Below are 26,573 nucleotides of genomic sequence, written 5' to 3'. Positions count from 1 at the left end.
AAGAATTCTTGAACTCTACACTCATGAAGGGTAACATGGACACATTTAATTGCACTAAAATTAAGAACTTTCAGAAGTGCCTGGCTGGCTCAGTCTGTAGGTCATGTAACTCTTGGTCTCAGGATTGTGAGTTTGAGTCCCTTGTTGCAGGTAGAGATGACTTAAAAAAAATTAAGAACTTTCTTAAACAAGCATCATGGAAGAAACAAAAATACAGCCATAAACTAGAAGATATTTGAAACGGTTTTAAAATGATGTAAATGTCAACATGCACAGTGTTTTAAAAATTAAAATATATAAGAAAGGCATAACTATTTATACATGAATATTTTTAATTTTTCTAATGCTGACTTTTATAATGTGACTCTACTAAAATTCTAACAATTGACTCAACTACGTTATACCTCAACTGTTTGCTCTCCAAAATGTAAAAAAAACAAATAGGGGGCGCCTGGGTGGCACAGCGGTTAAGCTTCTGCCTTCGGCTCAGGGAGTGATCCCAGCGTGATGGGATCGAGTCCCACATCAGGCTCCTCTACTGGGAGCCTGTTTCTTCCTCTCCCACTCCCCCTGCTTGTGTTCCCTCTCTCGCTGGCTGTCTCTATCTCTGTCAAATAAATAAACAAAATCTTTAAAAAAAAAAAAAAACAAATAGTAGGGACATGCACGCTTTTTTACTTCTGGTGAGAATAAATAAGTAATTTAAAATTATTTTTAGATTTCTACCACTGTTGTTGTGTTGTATACATATATGTATCTCTTTTACATTGTATATAAATCTAAAAACAAAAGTCAAGGGCACCCACACTGTTCAGACAAATGTGTCTTCCACCCCACCTCCCTCCCTGCTTATTGTATCTCTGTACTTTTCTTCTCTCTCTCCTTCCACCTCTCTCTTGCTAAAAATTCAATCTTAAAATCCTAACATTTCCCAAGGACTTCCTGCATTTGCCTTCCTGTCTCTTATTTTCCCCGCATTCTCAAAATCACTTTTCTCCTTTTGACATACATAATGACAGATATCCTTTATTTTAAATCATGTATTGAATTGTTTTGAGAGAGAGAAAATGGGCGCGTTCATGTGCGAGCGTGGGGAGGGGCAGAGGCAGAGGGAGAAGGAGAAAGGATCTCAAGCAGAAAACATCCTGACCGCGGAGCCCAAGGCGGCAATCGAGCTCAGGACCCTGAGGTGATGACTTGAGCCGAAATCAAGAGTCGGAAGCTAAACGGACTGAGCCCCCTAGGTGCCCCAGATGTCCTTTATTTTATAAAGAGGCTCCATTTATGATTTTTTTCAATTTCTTCTATATGGAAGGAGAAATAATTACCAATCACATTTCAAATTTCTATAATTGTTTCTTGTTTTTTTTTTTAATCCCTGTGATTTTATAGAAAGCTGTTTTTTTATTTTCTTAAATATTTTGTTTATTTATTAGACAGAAAGAGGACAAGCGGAGGGAGTTGCAGGCAGAAGGAGAGGGAGAAGCAGGCTCCCCGCTGAGTAGGGAGCCTGACATGGGACTTGATCCCAGAACTCTGGGATCATGACCTGAGCCGAAGGCAGACGGTTAACGACTGAGCGACCCACGTGCCCCTAGAAAGCTGTTCTTGGTTTAAGATTTCATCATTGCTTAGAATTCTCTCAGAACACTAAATAAATGTAAATTTTCTCACTTATTACCAGAAATATCTGTTATATTTTGAAAAACCTCTTCTTTTTTTTACCTCCCGTCATAGCCTCCTCTGTCATGTTCTTTCTTTTCAATGACTGGACATCCTTCGCTTTCCACGTTTAATTTGTGTGTTGAACTTGAAGTTAGTGTACCTTAAAAAATGTAAAAAATGTAAATGTAAATTAGTTTACCTTAAAAAAACAAACACCCTTATCCCAAATAGCAGAGGCATACTCAAACTACAATTATCCGGCATCTGTAATCAGTTTTATTTGTTATATTTTGGCAGTTTGTTGAGACTTGGATGAACTCATCTTCGAAGGCACAGGCAGATTCCGTGTGTTCAATGACCCCATGGTTGCAAGGCAACGTGCAAAACAAGAACTAGGAAGTAAGGGATAGACATCAGAGCGTGATAGGGTTGTTATGCACCTAGGGATGGACACATCCATTCAGCTCAGAACCACGGCCACCCCTGTGGGTGTGTGGAATACATTACAGTCCTTCACTCCTTTCCCCATTCATGCTGTTCTCTGTCCCCGGCATAGCTTCTGATATTCCCGAAAGTCCCCTTTCTGCTTGTTTTTCCTGCGTGCGGAAGCCCTGTCCATCCCTACCTCTCGGTTGAGACATCACTGCTCAGTGAGTCCTTCTCCAACGTGCCTTGAGTTCCATGCCATAGCGTCCCACAAATGCCCCGCATGCAAATGGCACTTCTCCAGTAAAGGCACTAGTACATAACTTCTCTCCTAACTTGAGTCCAAGGGGCTACAACACGACCTGGACTGTAAGAGTCGCTTCTTAAATGCTTTTTTAAATATTATCTTATCTTATCTTACAGAGAGAGAGAGAGAGTGTCTGCACACGCAGAGGGAGTGGCAGGTGGAGGAAGAGGGAGAAGCAGGCTCCCCGCTGAGCAGAGAGCCCAATGTGGGGCTCCATCCCAAGACCCTGGAATCATGACCTGAGCCGAAACCAGACACTTAACCAACTGAGCCGCCCAGGCGCCCCGTAACTGCTTTCTAACAGCACTGACCTCTGTGCTCTGTGATTTACAATCATGGCACATCCTGCTAGAGTTTATATTTCGCTTCATCGTATCTGTCATGAGACCCTGTCATTGTTCACGTGGATTTCTAACAGCATGAATACACGGTCATCTGCCAGCAGACTCTCTTTTCCTCACTGCCAATCATGGCATCTCTGGATAGCGTCACACCTATTTGCTCATCGTATGTGCTCCATTCATGGCTTTAGACGAATAAATGCGAGGTCGGGACAACATTTGGAAAGACCCATTTTCATAAATCTCTGGGAATGAAAAAACCAAAAGGACCTAACCAGTGCATTATTATGAATTCCCCTGGAAAACACAATAACAGATTAAACTCTTAGGCTGTTTGCACAATTTTCCATTCTCTGGAGGGTTGTAAAGTGATCCACAGCTGTCTTAACAGGTCATATGTAGTCAAAGCTGTGTGGTATTAGAGCTGCTTTACTGCGTACCCGGCATCATGAATTCCCTTACGCATAACAGATGCTGACCAATTAACGTGTATTCTAAGTATTCCTCCTTGTTTCTTCAAACATCATCAGGTTTCCACTCAACTCACACCTTGAATGCTTTCAGAGTTTTTGCACAAGCACCTAGGGGGCTCAGTTGGTGAAGCGTCTGCCTTCAGCTCAGGTCATGATCCCAGAGTCCTGGGATCGAGTCCCCCGTTGGGCTCCCTGCTCAGTGGGGAGCCTGCTTCTCCCGGCTCCTGCTCTCTCTCCGTCAGATAAATAAATGAAATAAAGTTTTTGCAGTGGCCGTGTATTTCCACTGAATCTGGAGTTGAAAATTGGTGAGGTACGTCCTAAATGCAATCGTCAGCAAATTCATTCAGGGTGAGTCTGCCTCGTGCCAACTACCTTCCAGCAATGCTCTTTGTCTTGGATCAAGAGATGCTTTTGTATTCCTTCCCTAGGGTTCAGATCCTTTTCTGGCTGACTTTCCTCTTCTGGGCCTCGTGCTTTGTGCTCATACACCAAGCTGACTGAGCCCGCAGGGTATGGTACTAACTGTGTTTAGCAGTCTTTCAAAACACGAATAATTATGGCCATAATTTAATCTATTATCTGATAAAAGCAGATCATATTATAATTCTCTCGTTTGTGAAGAATATTCTACGCCAGGATACCTCGCCTTCACAGGGAGATACCCGGCATGGAAAGGGAAAGAGGAACCCTGCCCTAATACGCAACAACGCAGGTAGGAAACTCCCATCATTGACTCGTGTCTTCTCTCTGAGGATTAAGGACCAATGAACAGAACAGAGCAATTCATTTCTAGAACTACATCTCGACATTTTAAATAACTGAATGTATATTCATGTGTATTCGTTTCACGCTATAATAGTCCTGAACAAATTATTGCACGAAAACAGTAAGGGCTGTAAAAAAAAAAAAAAAAAAGCAGATTATCACAGACATCCAGCTTTACAAGATTTTCAGACAAATAAATCACAGTGACAGTCTGTGTTTAAACGTCTTGAATTTCGGAGTTCAGAACATGTATGAGCAGGGGCGCCTGGGTGGCACAGTCCTTAAGCGTCTGCCTTCGGCTCAGGGCGTGGTCCCGGCGTTCTGGGATCGAGCCCCACATCAGGCTCCTCTGCTGGGAGCCTGCTTCTTCCTCTACCCCTCCCCCTGCTTGTGTTCCCTCACTCGCTGGCTGTCTCTCTCTGTGTCAAATAAATAAGTAAAATCTTTAAAAAAAAAAAAAAAAGAACATGTATGAGCAATAGATAATATATAACATAGAGCTGAATTATCTGTGTTTTTAAATCACTATAAGCTATTGAGAATGTTAATAGAAAACTGAAATTGGAGTTTGATGTTCTGCAGATAGATTTTTTAAAATTGTACTTAGTTTTTCATAAAAAAAGAAAAAGGAAGGAAGGAAGGAAGGAAGGAAGGAAGGAAGAAAGAAAGAAAGAAAGAAAGAAAGAAAGAAAGAAAGAAAGAAAGAAAGAAAAAGTATACATACACCCAGGACATGAGCCCTAAGTAGTCTGCCCCTAATGAGTGGATTTTAAGTGAAAAAATATCGCTTTCACTTGTTTGAAGTCACTCTTTATTTCTACGTATTTTTTTCTGCAAAAACACTGTTTTAAACCATATCGTTTTTGCAAATCCCTGCTCATTTCCCCATTAGAAACAATGCTTCGGTATACGATAAATATTACAAGGACAAGCAGCTGAGATAAAGCAAACACCGTGGCGAAGTTAATACAATCCAACAGGGACTCTCCCCAAAGATTAGTGACAGGGAAAGTCAATTGGCTGATTCAGTTTGGACCGCACGTAAAGCCCGGGGGCCATGGATGTCTCCTTGTAGACAAGTAATTAATCCAATCCAGCTTTATCTGGTGAAATAAATGGCCTAGGCAGGATTATTGACTGATTATATATACAAAACCAAAAAGTAGACAATATAGAGACATAACCATTATAGACCCTTCATTAAACTCTTTTGTGCATAACTAATGGAAGGTTATCCAATAATTAACTTTTCATGACATATATTGGCCTTTGAGATGAAAGGGTAAGTAATGGTACTCATTGAATTGCATTGCTGTAAACACACGTGGAATGATTTTGAATTTATTTTATGATTATTATAGTTCATGCCATATTTTCCTATATAATGCCACAGTTTCATCTTTTAATTATATTTCAACTGTAACAGTAGTCAAGAAACATTTTATTACGGTATTGTAATAATACTCTTGTATGTGACATTCAAAAGGTGTTTCTGAAATTTTGGATCAAGAATATAAGAAAATGAGAAATATCATCCTACCATCAATACCTATTGAAAAAAGTTATGCCATCTAAAGGGATTCCTACATGTCATGCACTTAACACCAGATTACGTTGCCAATTGTTACAATTAAAAGAGGACTTGAAATAGCAGTATATTCAATTTATTTTATAGCTATCTTAAGGGCTCCATGAAAAAGAGGGTTGAAATGTGTGTCTTCTGAACGTATAAGGTTCTAATAATTATGGTAAGAAAAATGAGCCATGGTCCTGTTTTGTGTCTTAAATTCCACATATCAGTGAGATCTTACGGTAAGTGTCCTTCTCTGGCTGACTTATTTTGCTTAGCATAATCCCCTCCAGTTCCATCCACGTTGTTGCAAATGGCAAGATTTCATCAGAGGGGAAGGGAGGAGAAAATAAAATAAGATGAAACCAGAGAGGGAGACAAACCGTAAGAGACTCTTAATCATAGGAAACAAACTGAGGGTTGCTGGAGGGGAGGGGGGTGCAGGGATGGGGTAACTGGGTGATGGACGTTAAGGAGGACACATGATGGAATGAGCACTGGGTGTTATATAAGACTGATGAATCATTAATTTCTACCTCTGAAACCAATAATACATTATATGTTAATTAATTGAATTTAAATTTTTAAAAATGTTAAAAAAATGAGCCATGAACCATTAACCAAATGCAAGCAAGATGATAAACTCTACTGACAAAATATTCTGCATCAGATCCAAATGGCCCCGACCAAATTGTGCTTTATCTTTACAGATGACCTTGACTTTGCCCCAAAGGGGACATTGGTAGTGTTGGAGACTTTGGAGTGTTGGTGACTTTGCCCCAAAGGGGACATTGGTAGTGTTGGAGATTATTTGGTGATCCCACCTGTCACCTGGTGTGTGGAGATCAGGGACGCTGCTGTCATCTTCTAACACACAGGGCACTCCCACTGTGGAGAATCATCCTGCCCCAACACTGCCCAAGTCTACAAGGCCCTCACTTGGGTGAGCCCGCAGAACCGCCAAATAGCAGAAAATCAGTGGAGGGTACGGTATATGGGAAATGTGAAATTATAAATCACAACTGCCATCTCCTTTTTAAATTATTTATTTGAAGATTTTACTTATTTTAGAGACAGAAAGAGAGAGACAGAGAGCGTGACTGGGGTCGGGGAAGAGGGAGAGGAAGAGAGAATCCCAAGCAGACTCCACAATGAGTGGGGACCACACGTGGCGTTTGATCCCAGGACTCCGAGATCATGATCTGAGCCGAAATCAAGAGTCCGACGCTTCACTGACTGGACCACCCAGGAGCCCCTCCAATACAAAGGCACATAAAGGCGCCTACAACTGCCATCTCCTTGATCATTCACATAGTTGGGGTGCAGTCACTGACTTGGACACTACCACCACACAAATAACATGGCACCCTCTTCCCTAAACTTGTGTGAACCCCAGCAAATTGGGCACATCGGGCTGCAGGGCATTCTTCTCTAAAATTAGAAAGACATTACTACTCACAGAGCGGGGTTTAGTGATGATTTAAATGACAGTAAAGACTAGTTTACAAACTGAGGCAAGTTTGCCGTTACTCAGAAAAAGCGTCTGTCACGGAAAATGCATTAAATTATCATGTGCCAAGGGACGCCTGGGTGGCTCAGTAGGTAGACCATGTGACTCTTGATATTGGGGTTGTGAGTTCAAGCACCATGTTGGGTACGGAGATTACTTAAAAATAAAAAAAAAATCTTTAAAAAAATTAATCTGTGACAAGATTTTTAAATTTTTAAAAGATTTTTTAAAATATTTATTTATTTATTTGAGAGAGCAGGACACAGCAGGGGGAGGGAGAGGGAGACGAGCAGACTCCCCACTGAGCAGGGAGCCTGATGTGGGGCTTGATCCCAGGACCCTGAGAACATGACCTGAGCCGAAACCAAGAGTTGGACACTCAACCGACTGAACTACCAGGCGCCCCGTGCCAAGATTTTTTAAAAGTTAGTTATACACACACAAGCATACACACACACATATATACATATGACATAAGCATATACGATTTGTTTAAATATTGATGTAGAGAGAATAGATGGATAAATCACTAGATAGCTAGACAGAAAGGGAGACAGAGAGATACAAAAGATGATAGATAGATAGATAGATAGATAGATAGATAGATAGATAGATAGATAGATAGATATGATGGATGATGGATGGATGGATGGATGGACTGATGGATAGATAGATAGATAGATAGATAGATAGATAGATAGATAGATATGATGGATGGATAGATGGATGGATGGATGGATAGATAGATATGGTGGATGGATGGATGGATGGATGGATAGATAGATAATAAATAGATGATGGGTAGATATGATGGACAGATGGATAGATATAATGATAGATATGATGGATGATGGATGGATAGAAAATATGATGGATGGATGGACATATAGATATGATGGATGTGTGGGTGGACGGATAGATAATAAATAGATGATAGGTAGATATGGATAGATGGATAGATATAATAGATGATAGATATGATGGATTGTGGGTGGACGGATAGATAGGTAGATAGATAATAAATAGATGCTAGGTAGATATGGATACATGGATAGATAGATAGAGTGATGGATGTAGAGAGAGAAAGAAACAACGAACGAACCTGCCTCAGAATGCCCTATTCAATGCCTTTTGAATATCAATATTCAACTAGTAAAGAAACAAACTTGTTATGAAGTGTTTCTTCTTCCACACTACCATTTTTATAGACTTTGACAAAATGTCAACGAAAGCTTCGTGTGAGTCTCCACAATTAAACTCAATTATCGCTCTCTCCAAACTCGCTAAAATGCACTCTAGAGATAGCTGGACTCTAGCGCACCCAGTCTCTGAGAAGTAATTTCTGAACGCGACTTCATTTGACACAGGGGATAATAAGTACGTTTTAAAAATCATGTGTCAGAGAGGGAGTTCGGAACGATTAAAAATGCATCTTGGTGATGTGCTTTAGGGGCATTGTGACCCGATTTCCTATTGTAAACCTAGAAACTACTGCGATTCTCCCCAGAGGTTTTTAAAGAAAGTTGCAAAGCTGTGTGGTTTTATCTGATTCTGGCCTTGCACTGTGCATTATTTTCAGGGTCCGCTGCTTTACGCGCCTTGTTGGAAAAGCAGCAGTTCGATAATTAGCGATACGGTTGCATTGTCTGTTTTCAAGGAACACATACTAGTAAATTAACTTTTTTGTAATGGGTACAGATTTGGGGACTTATAATCCTCGCAGAAATTCTAGTTTTGAAAAGCATATTTCTCTTGAGTAAGTGCCGTCCATTCTCTCGCTTCTCAAAGTGGGGGACCAGCCACACTGAATTCCATGTGAGCCAGAGACCGACAGACTCAGAATCCGCCATTAATTAGATTCCTATGGGATCTCGAGACATAAACCATAAGCAGTACTCTGAAAACGTCCTGCATCCATTATCTGTCTTAGATTCTGACCAGAAAGCGAATATTCAGTTGTCTTGATGTTAAAATATGGAAATAGCTATCTCACTCCTGACGCTATCCCTCGCTTTTGAATTGTGTCTCATCCTGTATGTGGAATATCAAGATTCCTCCCTGAGAAATTAACTATTCGTGAATCAAGAGCCCACGTCTGTCCAGAACCTGCCAAAATACTAGATGCAGAGTATTTGGAGGAGGTCCCCCCAAATTCAGGAAACAGGAAGAAAAAGTGGACAGGTGCAGAATGTACTTAGCGAACACAACTTTCTACCAAGACTGGGTCAAGGATGGCATGCACCTGTGTAACCTGAATCAGTTTTATTGGATACTCTGGAGACAAAGACCTCAAATGCAGGGTCTGCACAGTAAAGCGGCCAATGTACAGAGAAGAGTGGCATTCACAGCCAGGGAATGATGGGAGTGTGCACGGCATCTCTCACCCACAAATAAAGTGACAGGGGCAGAGATTTCTCTCCAAAAACTTTTTTTTAAAAGATTTTATTTATTTATTCGACAGAGATAGAGACAGCCAGCGAGAGAGGGAACACAAGCAGGGGGAGTGGGAGAGGAAGAAGCAGGCTCATAGCGGAGGAGCCTGACGTGGGGTTCGATCCCAGAACGCTGGGATCACGCCCTGAGCCGAAGGCAGATGCTTAACGACTGAGCCACCCAGGCGCCCCCCCCCCCAAGACTTTTGAAAAGACGATCTTTCAGACCGGACCTTCCCCATGTGCTATTAACCCCCGGGAGCCACAGGGGACCTCTGTGGACCTCTTCCTGCTATTGAGATGACAATTCCCAGCCACAGGCAATCCAATCAGCAAACTGTGGTTGTTGAAGAGGAGTCCCCCCATTATCCCCACTGAATGGGGGTCTGTCTGAGTCGTTCATTCTGCTTGTTTGTTTTTTGGTGAATGCAAAGCAATAAACCAAAGACAGGGCTGGATTAAAGTCTGTGTTGGTGATGTAAGATATTATCTTATATGCTTGAGGGAAGAGTGTACAGGGAGAGTGTTCACAGGGGGTTTTATTTCAAGTGCCTCACATGGTATAAATGAAATTCCTGATCTAAGGGATATAGATGGATGGATATATAGTATGTATAAACATACATATTTTATAACATAATATATATGCTTATCTGTTTTTATATATAGTACAGGCAATAAATAAAATATAATATGTTATATAAAGGTACATAATGTGTATGATATTATATATTATGTATATAATTATATGTTATATAATTGTATATGATATATATTATATAATAAGATGTTATATTATTATATATCACAATCACATACATATGCATACTAATATATTATGATATATATTATCTGTACTAATTATTATATATTATGCATAGCAATTTTTAACATAATGATGTAGACAGATTTTATCCAGATATATATATAAATCTAGACACATTATATGTAACATATATATTGCATAATATAACATATAATGTAATAATCTAGGTAGATTTTATCTAGTATTATCTTTGGTTTATATAATGCATATAATCTATTTATATATATGTGTGTGTGTATATATATATATATATATATATGATATAATATATAATGTAATAGGGGCGCCTCGGTGGCTCAGTTGTTAAACATCTGCCTTTGGCTCAGGGTGTGATCCCAGCGTCCTGGGATCGAGCCTCACATCGGTCTCCCTGCTCGGTGGGAAGCCCACTTCTTCCTCTCCCACTCCCCCTGCTTGTGTTCCCTCTCTCGCTGGCTGTCTCTGTCAAATAAATAAATAAAATCTTTAAAAAAAAAAAAATATATATATATATATAAAATGTAATAATCTAGACAGATTTTATCCAGTCTTATCTTTGGTTTACATAATGCATATAGTCTATTTTATATAATATATAATAAGTATTATATATAATATGTTGTATATTATTGTACTCATTGTAATAACTATTGTTAATGTATATACAATTTAAAATTACATAAATTAGATAGTCTATAACATCTTTATTATTATAAAATCATTACTGTATAGTGCAAGTTATACTACATATGAGAAGAGACAAGCATACGTGTGTGTGCACATATATACACACCTGTAAACCAATCAGAAGTAGGGTTATTTGCATTCCTGAACTGCACAGGGAAGCCCTTCAGAAGTACTACGAGCAGTCCTTTTCTTATTCCTACCACAGTAACACAGAGCAAGTCTGGACCTGTTTCTAAGGGATATAACACCCTATGAAGAGATTAGATTCTTCTGCAAGCATTGCTTTCTCCATTCATTAAACTTATTTGTTCAGTGGTAAATTTTCCACGGAAGTGAATGCACATCAAAATACCGCAGACTAATAAATATCTCCACAGCACCACTTTCGATGAAGACTTTTCTTAGAAAGCGACGGCACGAAAGGCTTCTCGGGAGACGCGCAGAAATGAAAAGGACACGTCAACATCGAGCATATTTCCTTAGAGAGACGGGCTGCATAAATATTTTTGAAAGCAGAATATCAGTTCCCCGATAAATTTTAGAATCAAATGCATTTTGTATGCAGGTGAGGATGGAATTTGTTCAAAATAAGCTGCAGAGAATTTTTTCCCCTGAAAAATTCCAGGCTGGCTGGAATACTCAGTGGGTCACACAGTAGCATGGGTTTGTGCCAAGAGTTTGGCGGGCAGGTGTGTGGAATAGAAAAATGAAGTGTTACGAAAACCTCTGAGCACCAGCCAACAAAGCTCAGGATCCAGCTGTGCTGTGGATGAGTAAGAATGGAGAGAAGAGTGAGAAGGAAAGCCGCCCTCTGATATGAAAGACCTACAGCAGAAAGGCGGGGAAAAGACCCCCACACGTTTGAAGAAAAGACGGTGGAAGCAATGAAAAATAATTTAGAGGGACAATGAAGTTATAAGCAGTCAGATTCTGAAAAAAATAGCTGTTTTTCTTAGTTGCATTAGCAGGGTTGTTTTCTTTGAGACACAAGAAAATGGACCGTGTAGTCTTAGTAACAGTTTTGAAGCACCCACGAATTTATGCAAAATACCATCTAAATGCCTACACATTAAAGCACGAAACTCAGGACCACAGAGTTTTACTTGAAATCTGCATTCCGCTCATTGGAAAGTCATTCCATTTTGAAAATGAAACGGTTCTAAATAAACAGCGAACACATACCCATCAATATTTTACTCTTCAAAGGTTAAAACTACGTCAAATAAAAGTAGCTTTGGTGTACCGTGTTTGCTCAAAATGAAACTCAAAATGCTGGTTAAAAATTCATATATTCCTTTGAACACAGTGTTTGCTCCTGGTGGCATATTTTTCTCTGTACGTCGCAGATCTGTGTTTCAGGTTGGGCATGTCAGACTCCAGAAACTGTCAGAGAACTGGACTGTTTGCATTCAAATTGCCACCCTGTCCATTACCAGCCTGAGAAACTACAACAGTCACTCAGCCTTTTGGGGATACATGTCTCCGATTTGTACAATGCAGAGAAGACTGGTGCCTGATTGCCAGGGTAAGCGGAGAAAGTAAATGAGAACATTTTAGTTAAGTCATGGCAGATGACAAGTGATTTAAACACCAGAGCCAGTAAGAGATGTAAAAATGTATTTTTTTAAAAGATTGTATTCATTTATTTGAGGGAGAAAGAGTGTGAACGAGAGAGCAGCAGAGGGAGAGAGAGAAGCAGACTTCCCGCTGAGCAGGGAGCCTGATGCAAGACTCCATCCCAGCACCCTGGGATCATGACCTGAGTTGAAGGCAGATGCTTCACCGACTGAGCCACCCAAGTGCTCCAAAAATGTATTTTTTTATTGAAAAAGTCAATAAATAAGACCTTCTGGGGAGTGAGACGTGGGACACAGCAATACAGTTAGGGTCCAAGTTATCAGTGTGTTAGAAAGAAATATCATTGAAAATCTCATGGGGCTGGATATAAAGGAAACTATAATGTGAATCACTACAAGAACGCTTGAATCACATATTCAACAGCAAGATTAAAAGACACCAACATGTAAAAACAGGTGACTTATAGGTAACTTAGTGAATATGGCCATTATACTTTTTTTCAAAGATTTTATATATTTATTTGAGAGAGGGAGCAGCAGGGAGAGGGAGAGAGAATCTCCAGCAGACTCCACACTGAACGCAGAACCCAACTACGGGCTCGATCCCATGACCGTGAGATCATGACCTGAGCTGAAACCAAGAGTTGTCAGCTCAACCAACTGAGCCACCCAGGCGCCAATCGGCCATTACACTTATTAAAAATAATTCAAGAGCAGCTGAAAGAGTGTCTGAAATTCTTCTTGAGAATTGCGCTCTCTTATATCCAATATGTGAAGTGTATTTGAAAGACAGGGACATGGATTCTGTTTTATGCCCGTGACCAAGCAGGTGTTTGTCACCTGACCATCGTGACACCAATCCACACCAGCTTTTCACTTGCAAATTTACACAACATCTGAGAAATCACTGGTTCATGGCAATGGAACCAAATGAGCACATCGCTGGGACGCAAGACAACATGATAATATTTCAGCAAATTCTGTGATTTTTCAACATGGACACAAGTTGCATCTGTATGGAGGAAACATGAACATTAGTTGCATATTTTAAGAAATGCTCTGTGCTGAGCAGCGCCTGGGTGGCTCAGTTGGTTGAGTGGTTGAGCGGTTGAGCATCCAACTCTTGATTTTGGCTGAGGTCGTGGTCTCGGGGGACATGAGATCAAGACCCACGTTGGGCTTTGTGCTCAGCTCAGAGTCTGCTTGCCCCTCCTTGTTGACTTGCTTGTCCGTGTCTGTTTGCCTTACGTGAGTATGAACTGCTGCAGGAAGGACAGTGGTGGGACCTGTGGCCGCATGTTTGGAAGGTACCGCACTCTACAGTGTCATTGTTCTATCATTTATTATGGATTAAATGATAACAAGTCATTGCTGGGTAACTTGTATGGACTGAACGATTCATAGGCTCTGTAGGTTCATTCATAGGATCAGAAGAGGGAAGTCTTCCCTACACGTTTTTGGGGCTGGGCATTTCGGCAGGTCTCACTAGCGCAATGGGCTCTCCTTAGAGGAACAGCATGTTTGCACGTGTGTGTTATTACACATGCATACAACAAAGGAGTGTGTATTTGCACATGGGTGTGACTGCACATGCACATAATAAAAGAGTGTTGTTTTGCTTGATCACATGGACACCTCCCCTCACTGAGATGGATTCGCAGTTGCAGGAACCTCCAAGGACAAGTCACTATCTGCTGCAAGGGGCGGGGTTTGCACCCATTGTGCAAGCGGCGGGGCTCCTTCGCGTTGTGCTGCATAATGAATGACACACTGCGCTCAAACCGCTCAAACCGTTTCATGGGAAACAATTCAACATGCTGCAGTTGTTTCTGAGTTTTTTATTTCCTACACGTCTTACTGTTTTGAGTATTTTCTGCCTTCCTGACCTCCTACAGCTAACAGTGGATGCAACGTGGACAAGCTCATTTGAATGCCTTTGACAATAATTTCAATAACAAACCAAATGGCATTAGTACTAATGCGTACCGTGAACAAGGGTGTTTTCTAAAGTGGCTAACGGAGCTCCGGCAGGCGCTCTCATTTTCCACTCCTTCCCCTTTCGAGGTCCTGTTCTTACCCACTGTGTTACCGAAGTCAACTAAAATAAATGAGGCGATTATTACTATCACGTTGCCAAGATGAGAGAGTTCTTTGCAAACTTTAACTACAAAAATAGGTTAATTGCTTTGGGAAATGGGGGTTCTAAATACTTGGCATATGGGTGAAAATCCCTGAGGCAATATTCAAGTATTCAGAATTCAGACACTAAATTTACTTAATCAGGTTTTCCCAATGTCTATTTTTCTGGAGAGCCCCTGACTTCAATTTAATTTTAAAATAGAGGAGGCAGGGGCGCCTGGCTGGTTCAGTCGGAGGAGCCTGTGACTCTTGATCTCGGGGTCGTGACTTTGAACCCCATGGTGGGTGTAGAGATTAGTAAAAAAAAAAAAAAAAAAGATAAGGTACAATTATTTAAAAATTATTTTCAAATTAATATTGGTAGTGTGTGAGGAAAATTTATTAATAAATTTATTAAAATTATAATACAGTGGTTTTTGTTTTTTATTTTAAATTTAATTTCTATTTTAATTTAAATTTAATTAAAATTTGTAAAAATCTTCTAAAAATGTTGCATGTATTTCGTACTGATACTAAAAACCCTTCATTAGATGTATACTGCAGATAAACAATATATATTCATTTCTATATTGTAGATAAAGTATTAAATGGCATGCTTTTTAAATCAAAATGTATTTTTAATTTTTAAGTCCTAAAATTAGATCCTTATTCTTTTTTTTCTTTTTAATTTTTAGAAAAATTAAGTAATCTCCCCACGCCTTGGTGGCTCAGTCGGTTAAGCATCGGCCTTGGATCAGGTCATGATCCCGGCGTCCTGGGATCGAGTTTTGTGTCCACTCCCTGCTCACCGGGGAGCCTGCTTCTCCCTCTGACAAATAAATAAATAAAATCTTAAAAAATTTAAGTAATCTCTACACCCAGTGTGGGTCTGGAACTCAGAACCCCTGAGATCGAGAGTCACAGGCTCCAGTGACTGAGCCAGCTGGGGGCCCCTAGATCCTCATTCCTGGTGATGGTGAGGAACACTGATTTTATCAATGGTACGCTATGCTCGCGCAGATCTGTCTGGTACCTCGGAGCAGGTGGAAAGGAGACAAGTTCATAGCAAATATGAGTCACCTCAAAACTGTACCCTTACATGTTTGCATGTTGCAGAGTATTACAATATGTTTCATGATGTCTTCATCAAAAACATATGACTTTAGGGGCGCCAGGGTGGCACAGCGGTTAAGCGTCTGCCTTCGGCTCAGGGCGTGATCCCGGCGATCTGGGATCGAGCCCCACATCAGGCTCCTCCGCTATGAGCCTGCTTCTTCCTCTCCCACTCTCCCTGCTTGTGTTCCCTCTCTCGCTGGCTGTCTCTATCTGTCGAATAAATAAATAAAATCTTTAAAAAAAAAAAAAACATATGACTTTAGATAAATAATTATAATAAAAGATCGTAAACACTATTTCTAGTTATTAAAAAATAAACACACGGGTAAATAAAAAAAGCAGCTTCTTTAGCAATGAAGGTAAACTCTGACACATGTGGTTTTGGGGCATTTTTTAGGATTTCCTCGTATGTACTCCATACACAGCAAAGGAAAAAGAAATGAAGCCTAGATTTGCATCCATCATGATTTCTCCAATATTATGTAGAGAAATGAGGAAGACTGTCTCAATTCGGGTGCTCAACTGCCTGCTTTGACAAACTGCAAATCCGAAATCCTACACAGAGAAGTAATCTTGGAATGGAGAAATATGCAAATTGACCTCCATCTCAAATTGAGTAGAGATAAATGCCTTTTCTTGAGAAACAAGGGTTAACAAGGGTGATTACCATTTAAAAGTAAATCCCCCCAAGCATTTTCTAAATAAAAGATTAGTTTTTAGAATTCTATCAAGAAGCATGATATCACTGCCCCTTGTTGAAACCGAAGCCTGTGATAGCTTTAGATCGCCAGCATGTTTGCTCCTGTAACGTGGGGGATGACAAAAGCAAAGCCCTTGAAGGTGGATGAAAGAGTTTCCCTCTGAAGAGCAGTGATAGGGCATTCAGATTGCCTCCTTACATGGAAGCAGCATCTGACCCACTTGCCTTTGGCTCTCCAGGGGAGGTATCCAGAAGAGATTAACCTAACTAGCAATCCAAAATTGTATTCCTCCTTGCTTTATAGGAAAGTTGTCAAAAACCCACTGTATTTAACCATGCAGATCACTGACACTGGGTGGAAGAAGTGGAAGGTCTGAACTTCTTCACAACTTCAGAAACTCCCTCCTTAAAGCCAGAAGCAATGGGATACATTTTTAAATTCTGCATGCAGGATTTGCATCTTAAATATGTTCAGTAATCCTAACTATTTAAAAACCGTTAACGGTAAAGGTCATTTGATGGGCACATGTGTGAACTGAGTGGCAAGGGGCTGAAGTTATGGAGGTATTTTTTAGAATATCATGCCTAATGGGGTCTTTTCTGAATTGTAAAGTATATTTAAAGGCCATGCATCTGTGCACCCTTAAGAAAACCTCAGAAATCATTACATATTCATTAGTGATCAATGTTTGAATGAAAAACTCTCTATGGGTCAGGACTTATTGGGATTCAAATAGGGTACAGAGAAAAATTGAAAGAGCAGAATGTTAGAATTTACTAAAACTTTAGGCAACTCATAACTATGAGAAGATTAATACTTCATAAGTCAATTTTTCAGGACAGTTAAATCTGGCTAATGATTCTTCACCATTCAGCTCTAACAAAAGCACAAAGGTACTATTCTGCTTGTGCTTAACTATTACCTATAGTATAGCTTCATGGTAGTTTATTATCAGTTATTAGCTATTAGGAAGGTGAAAAAAATGAAATCCAAAAATGCATATTGCTCTGAATTCAGTTTATTGTAACTGAAGAATTTCTGAGAACACAAATGTTGAAAGAGGAAACAGCCATTTCTACAAATCCCAAAGCAACACTAAAATAGTGATGCCTTAGAGGAAACCAAACAGGAGTCGGCCTTAAAAACTAGTAGGAGGAAACCAGTATCACAATGGTCACCTAAAGTTACACCTCCTAACACAGACTTTAAAAAAAAACAACTTAGAGTTCCCAAACTACAACAACACAAAACAACCCCAAATAAAACCAAGCAAACCCATGTCTGCTGCATAACTATACGAAAGAAAAGATCACAGACTTCAAATAACCTATTAAAATATGCAAAAATGCAAAAACCAGAAAACAATTTCTAGAAGAGCTGTGTCTTGAGATCCCACATATCTGCAAAAAGAACTGGGAGCAGGGTGCGGGGCAGGGGTTCTAGGTGAAATGCCACAGAAATGAGAACAGGAGCAACAAGCCAAAGATGGGACTACTGTACTCCTAAAAATAAAAAAAACTTAAAAAAATACATACTAACTATAAAAATATTCATAGAGGGTTCTACAATATCAGTCTGTTTACCAGAAGGCTGGGCAGGGAAGATTTACAAATTTCATAGTGGTACACATGGAAAAGTATCAATTCTTGAGAAGAAGAAGGATGAAAACAAGGAGTGAAATGTTATCTTTAAAAAAAATTTTTTATTGTTAATCTCCACACCCAACGTGGGGCTTGAAGTCATGACCCTGAGATCAAGCGTTGCACATTCCACCAATTGAGCCAGCCAGGTGCCCCTGAGCATGGGTGGTATCAGGAAGTAGAACTAGAGACATACAGAACCTTGCAAGAAAAAAAATAGTGAAGGACACATAATCCTACCCCCATTATTTCTTCTCTTCCCCACAGATCACAAATTTAAAAAAAATCCTTTGAAGGAGGTGTACTTCCCTATGGTGACAGAAAAGGGTCCAACTGAACTAGGAAGCTTACCAACCAGTCACTATTGTTCCAAGGAATTTTTAGCCAAAAGCAGACTTCATCTACCCACACTTTAGCTAATCAAAACCCCAAATCTGTCCACTCCCTCCCCACAAAAAAAAAAAAAAAAAATCCAAAAAACCAACATAGAAAGCAGAATAAAATTTCAACAGAACACTCCAAATTAACTTGACTATCCAGATGCTTGCTTTAGAACATGATGGAATAGCCAGGCTGGATATGCTCCACCACTTTACAAAATGGGAACGCCAGACAAAATCATGGGACACGTGTCCTTCTTAGACATTGGATGGTAGGCAACACTGGTTGTGATCATTTGGAGAAGAAAAACAAATTAAGTACGCCCTGTGAGCACCCAGCGTCCTGATGCTCAGGGCTTGCAAACACTAGCAGAGCTCAGGGGTATCTTCCCAATCCTGGGGCAGAGGATGAGCTTTGAGGCAGCAAATGCAAGTAGAATTTGAACAGCAAATTAATGCAGAGAAGGAACCAATTAGGTAGGAGCTCTGCCAAGGGAGCCCCCTGAAAATTGAGGGAATGAGGGTAGGAGCGCCCAGGTGCGGACAAGAGCTGGGATGCAGAAGAGATTAGCTGGGGCAACCCCTGGAGCTCACACAGAGCTGTGGGTAGTGTACCACCTTCATCAGCCAGAGTGGGACGACCTAACACAGGGGACCACCCACAGCATTCTCAGGGTGGTGTCACCTACAAGGTGGGGCCAAATGAGCTCCACATGGAAGACTTCCCTGTGCTGCTCCCTCAAAACTCAAAATGAAGAGCTGGGTGGGGAAGTTAAGGCAAATTAACTACAGCCAAAGTACGAAGGAAAAACACATCTAGAGATATGTTTGAAAAATAGCACCGAGCACTACATAGGACAGTGGGTGGGCATTCAACAAAAAAGCTTAGTGAGCATGAAAAGAAGGAGGAAGGATACGAGCCAAGCAGTCATCACACCCGGTGACTGATGTAAAAACAGGATGGAACGGGGAGAACAGGGCTTTGACGACTCTCCATACTCAAGGAAACATAGGAAAGTGAATATAGGAAGGAGACATGTGAGCGATTTATTATTATTTTTTAAAGATTTTATTTATTGATTTGACAGAGAGAGCACAACCAGGGGGAGGGGTCAGCAGAGGGAGAGGGAGAAGAAGACTCCCTCTCTGCAGGGAGCCCTGGGGGGAGGGGGCTCAATTCCAGGACCCTGGGATGATGACCTGAGCCAAAGGCAGATGCCCAACCAACTGAGCCACCCAGGCGCCCCATGAGTGATTTTAAAAAGGACAAAAAACCGGACTGAGAAAGGAAATAGGCTGTATCCGAGATGAACAATGAAAAATAAACTGGATGTCATTCACAGCCAGGAACACACGGTACCAGGGAAGGCTTGTGAACTCTGACAGAGTTAACAGAAATTAAGTAAAATTAAAGAAAGAAGAAAAGTAAGGAGCATCTGGCCTTATGGAATCATGGCAGGTACTGTAATTTGCACATGACTGGAGCCTGAGAACAATACTGAAAGGGACAGAGAAGAAAATCTACCTTTGAAGAAATAAACTTTATTTTGAAGTACCTCGTTAAAAAAAAAATTACAAACCAGAGATACAAGAATTGCAGTGATCCTGAAGCAGAAGAAACATAAATCCCACACCAAGGAACATCACCATCTATTTGCTCAAAACCAGTGATAAAAATAAAATGTTAATAGGAGCCACGGAAAACAAATGTGTTCTATCCAAGGCAGAGATAAGAGGGATGGCAGTGTTCTAGTCGTAAACAATGAAAGCTAGAAAAGGCTGGAGAACAGCCCGTAAAGTACAGCAGAGAGGAACGCCATACATGCCACAAAAAAACCAAAAGAAAACAAAGCAAAAAAAAGGGGGGGGGAGTGTTTTTGCTGCCACAAAACAAAAACAAAAACAAAAACAATCCCAAAAAACCGAAGGGGAAACTGTTTTAACTGCTAAAAATTTAGTGTTTGGTTTGCATGTGCTTATAGATTTGCTCACTCTCCTGAGACACACTGAATCACCTGCATGGCCAAGTACTCACGGAAGAACCTCTTTGTCTTTGTTAGATTATTCTGGGAAGCCTACATTTCCCACACTAGGAAACTGCTTTATTGTTATAATGTTTTTTAAAAAAGATTTATTTATTTATTTTATGGTGGGGGAGGGAAGGACCAAGGGAGAGGGAGAGAGAATCTTAAGCAGGCTCTGAGCTCAGCATGGAACCAGACATGGAGCTTGATCTCACCACCCTGAGATCACGACCTGAGCCAAAAATCAAGAGTTGGTCGCTCAACTGACTGCACCACCCAGAAGCCCCTGGTTATAACGTTTAATACACATAAAGGAAATGTAAATAACATTTAGGTGACAATGTGGGTATGATTGGAAGTGGGTCTGCTGGCAATCACTGCAAACAAAATGCCCCCAAAGTCGGTGATTTTAAATACCAACCACTGGTAAGTCGAGTGAATGGATGCACAGTTTGGGTCTTTCTGGCCAGACTGCGTGGGTCTTGGCCAGGTGCCTTCATGTGTCTGGGGTTGGTTGGCAGTTGACTGCTGGCTGTCTGACTGGCTAGTGCTGGGATGGCTAGCACTGGGATGGCTGAGCTCTGCTCCATGTGGTGTCTCATGGTCCAGTGATGGGATCCAGGAGAAGACAAGTGTCTTCCCAAGTGTGTGCTGACACCATGTGTCTGCAACCATCCTATTGCCCAAAGCAATCAGGAGCTCAGAGTGCAAAGGATGGAGAAACAGTCCATCTGTCGATGGGAAGAAGCGGGAAGTCATCTGTGATTCTCAGGGGTGGAAAATCATGGCAATTTATGGAACAGATCTATCATACCAACTTTGGAAAATGCACCAAAAACCTGGAATGGCATACTTCTAAGATGTAAACAATAATTGTACTGGTGGTTAGTTAGCTTGCAGTTGAATTTTTCTTCTTTCTTCCCACCCGAATTTTGTATAACATACATTTTTCTTTATCACTTAGGGATCTACTTGGAGATGACTGTAGGGGAGCCCACTGATATTTTTATTTCTGAATTACCGATGCCCTACATAATATCCTATTCAAGTAAAGGCTTGATGGTTGAATAACGAAAAAAAAAAAATAAGGAGAAGAGAAGCACAAAACAGTCCAGAACTTTAAAAAAGGGGAAGTAGATAAATTTAGAAGAGATAAAATCAGAGTTTTGTGCTGTCCATGTCAAACGCTGTTTGAAGAGTCAGAATTTGCTGCTGAGCAGAAAATAGGCATCTGTTTCTCGAGGGGAATTTTGAGGATATTTTCAACAAGATTGTGTCTTTAATGACCCTTGTTTAGGGGAGAAGCCGCAATTAGCTTCACAGCAGGAACGACAGTGGGTTCCAAAGAAATTCAACCATTTCTAGATACCAGCAAACAGAAGTATCAAAGGGACTAGGTTAGTATGAAGTAATCTGTGACAAAAAATCTAATTTGCAAATAAATCTCTACATTTATTGTGCTGTGCTATATTAAAAACATAGGACCTACTTTGACAATAGTTATCTTTGTATTTTTTTTAAGTTTTATTATCTTAATCTCAGTTCAATAATAAATCATTATTGGGGCGCCTGGGTGGCGCAGTCGTTAAGCGTCTGCCCTCGGCTCAGGGCGTGATCCCAGGGTCCTGGGATCCAGCCCCACATCCAGCTCCATGCTCCGCTGGGAGCCTGCTTCTTCCTCTCCCACTCCCCCTGCTTGTGTTCCCTCTCTCACTGGCTGTCTTTCTCTCTGTCAAATTAATAAATAAAATCTTTTAAAAATAATAATAATTCATTATTATAACGTTGCAATTCATTGAAGAGGCAGTTTATTTAAGTACATGGTACAAGATGTGTTCTGAAAAACTGTTTGTTTTTTTTTTTTATTTTTGAAAAACATACCTACTATATGGAAATAACTACTGTGTGCTTGAAGGGTGCCTGGGTGGCTCAGTCCTTTGAGTGTCCAACTCTCGATTTCAGCTCAGGTCATGATCTCAGGGTCATGAGATGGAGCCCCGCATTGGGCTCCGTTCTCAGTAGGGAGTCTGCTGGAGATTCTCTCCTCTCTCCCCCGCTACCCACTCCCTGCTCATTCTCTCTTTCTCTCTAAAATAAATTAGTAAATCCTTAAAAACATTAGCTTTGCAGTTACTCTTAAAAGTATATAGGATTGGGGTGCCCAGCTGGCTCAGTCGTTGGAGGACGTGACTCTTGATCTTGGGGTCATGACGTTGAGCCTCACATTGGGCTTAGAGTTTAATTCAAAAATAAAAACAACTTAAAAAAAAGATTTTTAAAAAAGTATGTAGGATTTTCTTTATGAGTTTCAGAGAAGTAGAGAAGAATGTACAAAAGTATACATTGTACAGTAGGATCGTTTATTTAGGTGTTGTGGGATGGACAGCAGAGAAGGAGGTAAAGGGAAGTGTGCCTTGGTTAACATCTCACATTTTGTTTTCCTTTTAAACAGCTGTACGTGTACTTTTTAGTACCTTCAGGGAAATAAATACCCCTTATGGTTTAAGTGCTATTTTTGCCTCTCTGGGAATCCCAAAGAATACCAGGAATGGAATTGGTGAATCAATGTCAGTTTAAAATCTGTCTTTATTTCCAGTGTGAAACCCATGAGAAGTGGAGACATAGACGTTTCCCCATCATTCATTTCCTGTACACACTGAATGTCCGCATGTCTTTAGGAAAAAGTTGACGTTAAAAAAAAGTAATTATCAGGGCATCTGGTTGGCCCAGTCAGTAGAGCCTGCCACTCTTAATTTTGAGGTTGTAACTTTGAGCCCACGTTGGGTGTAGACTTAAAAATAACATCTTTTTAAAAAAGAGTGATTATCATTTGTGAAAGCTGTTTTTATATCAGAAGTTAACAATCTAGAGACAAATTTTTAGAACTTTTAATAACAAAATGGTTCCCTGCATTGGAAGTAGTGAAATAAGACTATCTTAATAGGGGGCTAAAAATGTACTACTCTACAGCTCATCCCTTAGACATTACTAAAAATGCGGAAATGGGAAAGAGCATCTTAATCAGTGGCCATCACTAAGATCAGGAACTTCTTAGGAGTCTTCTGGCCTTGGGGAGGCAGGATAACTTCTGTAGGCCAGGTGTCAGCCACCTTTTCTCTTGTGAAGGGCCAGACAGAAAATATTTGTAGTTTTTGAGGCCACTCATCTCTGTCATGACTATGCTTTCATGCTTCAAGCACAGAGCATGAAAACAGCAACAGATAATATGTCAACAAATGAATGAGTCTGTGTTCCAATAAAACTTTATTTACAAACACCAGTGGTGGGCCAGATGCCCTCCTAGGGTGCCAACCTCTGCTGCTCTATGCCTCAGTAGTAAACATGTAAATATTACCTTAAAGGAATTGGGTGAGGAAAAAATTTAAACATTTTTTTCACCTAATAAGCACTCAAAAAGGGTTATTCACACCGAATCCAATTCTGAGGACTGCAAGGAGAACCCTAAAGAAGCTTTCTGTTCTTCTCATTTGAAACCACCAGTAAACAAAATGTTTTTTCAGAATGCAGGGATTTGAATACATGCCAGCTTTTCTGATTTTTCTTTTCCCTAAAGCAGGTAGACTGGCTGTCTCCCGGATCTATAGGAAAATATGAAAACTAGGACATTTTATTTGCAACAAATGTTGTTTTTCTCCCTATTGACATCTAGTCCTCAAAAAAGGATGCTCAGGGGACACCTGGCTGGTTCAGTCAGTAGAGTAGGAGTCTTGATCTCGGGGTTGTAAGTTTGAGCTTCATGTTGGGTGTAGACATGACTTAAAAACAAAATCTTAAGGAAAAAGAAAGATGCTCAGGATAATGGATTGATCAAGCACAGCGGAGAAAGAGCACCAACTAGAGAATCTTAGGAATATTTTAAAAGGAGGAGATCAAGGGAAGTTATTGATAGCATTTGGAGGTCTCACTTCAAGGGCTATGAGATAGCTTTTTGATGTGGGTGTCAGATTGATCTGGGCAGGCTTTGTGCATAACAGTTTGGGGTTGGAGTGCCCTGCAGGGCTCTGGACTGAGTCTTGCCTAGATTTGATGTGATAAGCAAGAAGCTTTACCCCTCTGAGCGATAAATGATTCTGAGGGAGGCTGTTATCCAGAAGTCATCTAACTTTTGAATGACTACATTATTCCACAGGGTCTTGAATCTCACTATGAAATTATTTGCTGGTTACATCCTTACATTTGCATACAATCACTGCCTGAAACAAAAGGTAGGCAGGTTCATGTAGCCCTAACAAAGTCTGTAGAATATAGCACCTCGACTATATTAATCTGGAACAGGGGCTGCAAAACTATGGCCCATGTGTTGACCAACTGTTTTCGCAAATAAAGTTTTATTGAGACACAGTGATGTCCGTTCAATTTATGTATTTTCTGTGGCTGATGTCATGCTACAGAAGCAGAGTTGAGTAGTTGAGACAGAGACCACTTAGCTCACCAAATTGATAATATTTATTCTCTACTGAATTACAGAAAAAGTTTGGAATGCTAAAATAAGCAAATACTTTCCACAAATATATAGGTTAGTTTATGACCAACTGCAACATTTTTCATTTTTTTCCTTATATTTGCTGTCATCTTAGGTGAGAACTTAAACGACTAATTACTGGGACACCTGGGTGCCTCCGTCAGTTAAGCGTCTGCCTTCAGCTCAGGTCATGATCTCAGCGTCCTGGGATTGAGCTCCTCGTCTTTGGGCTCCCTGCTTAGTGGGGAGTTTGCTTCTCTCTCTGCCTCCCCCGCCCCCCCCCCCCGCACATTCTCTCTCTCAAATAAATAAAATCTTAAAAAAACACAAACTACTAACTAGTTTCTTAACCTGTTTGTATAAACCTGGTATTGTGGTTTCTCCTCCACCAAACAGCCTCATATTGTACAGACACAAACAAGTTCTCCTACTTCCAAAAGTTATCTTATGTGCTGCCTGGTAAATGAACTATGTCCATTTTAAGCGAAAGAATACTGTATTTCTTTGTACTTAAACATGATTTGTGCTTCTTGTCTCTCCACAGAAAGGAATATTATTCAAAAAAGGAACATTGGCCTATAATAAGAAATGCCATGATTGAGATTTATTTTAAATTAAAACAAAGAATCATAACTTGCATGTGCATACATACTTGTGATTTTAAAATTCCCTTTAAGTATATGTGTATTCGTAGTATATATATTTATGCATATGTACACATATATATACATATTTATATATAGTCCTTTTTGACAGGAATGAGCAGGACAGATAATACTTTCTTCATTTACTAGTTGAAGATGTAAAATTTGTAGGTTTGATTTGGTAAAACAGCAAGTTTTCAAAAATGGCTGGAACACAGCATTTTTAAAAGAAAGCTACTTGAAAGAAATATCGGTAATGTAAGAACCAAAATGAGAGGAAACATAATGTGCAAAATAATTCATTCTGAAATGCGAATTAATTCATGGTCATCACGCTTTGACATTTCTTAGCCAACTGTTGTTAAGTTTATACATTTTCTTTAATATTGCCAAATTTTTAGGTGGAAATTACATATATATATTCAACTGTATATATAGTCAACTATATTTGAATATATTCAAATAAGATGGTTAGTTGTTTTAAGAGTTTAGAAAGGAACCCTTTCTTTCCATCCATGGACATTCTTCCCCCACTTTAAAGGAAACATCTCCCTTCTCTCCATTCATCCCCAAAATATATTCAAGGAATAAATGTTATAATTCTGAAAATTTGAGACATCAAGGGGAAAAGTGCTGAGAGCCTTTCAGAAATGCTTTCATTAACATGAGCTACATACCAAGTAAATGAACTACAACATGAATATCAGAACTCTCTTTCTGAACTAAATTCAGAGCAGAGTGGATTTTATGCATGTGTTCGATGAGCTTCCGTGCAATTTAAAGTTGAAGAAAGAGAAAAAAATTATCCCGAGGATCAAGAGAGAACCCCTGGGTCTTTTAAGTGATAGGATTTCTGAGCATCATTTCCATGAATACCAAATAGGAAACAGTGTGAAGACTGGTATG

General features: G+C 40.1%; 1 long non-coding RNA gene across 1 annotated transcript in view; it reads right to left on the bottom strand.

Annotated features, from left to right (window-relative positions):
* Positions 1–26,573, bottom strand: part of LOC123802725 (uncharacterized) — a 697,769-nt gene that overhangs the window by 198,124 nt on the left and 473,072 nt on the right. The window contains exon 5 of the long non-coding RNA XR_006782624.2: positions 1,726–1,825. This is a non-coding gene — a long non-coding RNA (uncharacterized LOC123802725). The remainder of the gene's footprint in view (positions 1–1,725; positions 1,826–26,573) is intronic.

This window comes from Ursus americanus, chromosome X (assembly GCF_024610735.1).
Source record: "Ursus americanus isolate L20-20 chromosome X, mUrsAme1.1.p, whole genome shotgun sequence".
Taxonomy (NCBI): domain Eukaryota; kingdom Metazoa; phylum Chordata; class Mammalia; order Carnivora; family Ursidae; genus Ursus; species Ursus americanus.
Note: the sequence above shows the minus strand (reverse complement) of the source record. Positions and strands in the feature narration are given on the sequence as shown.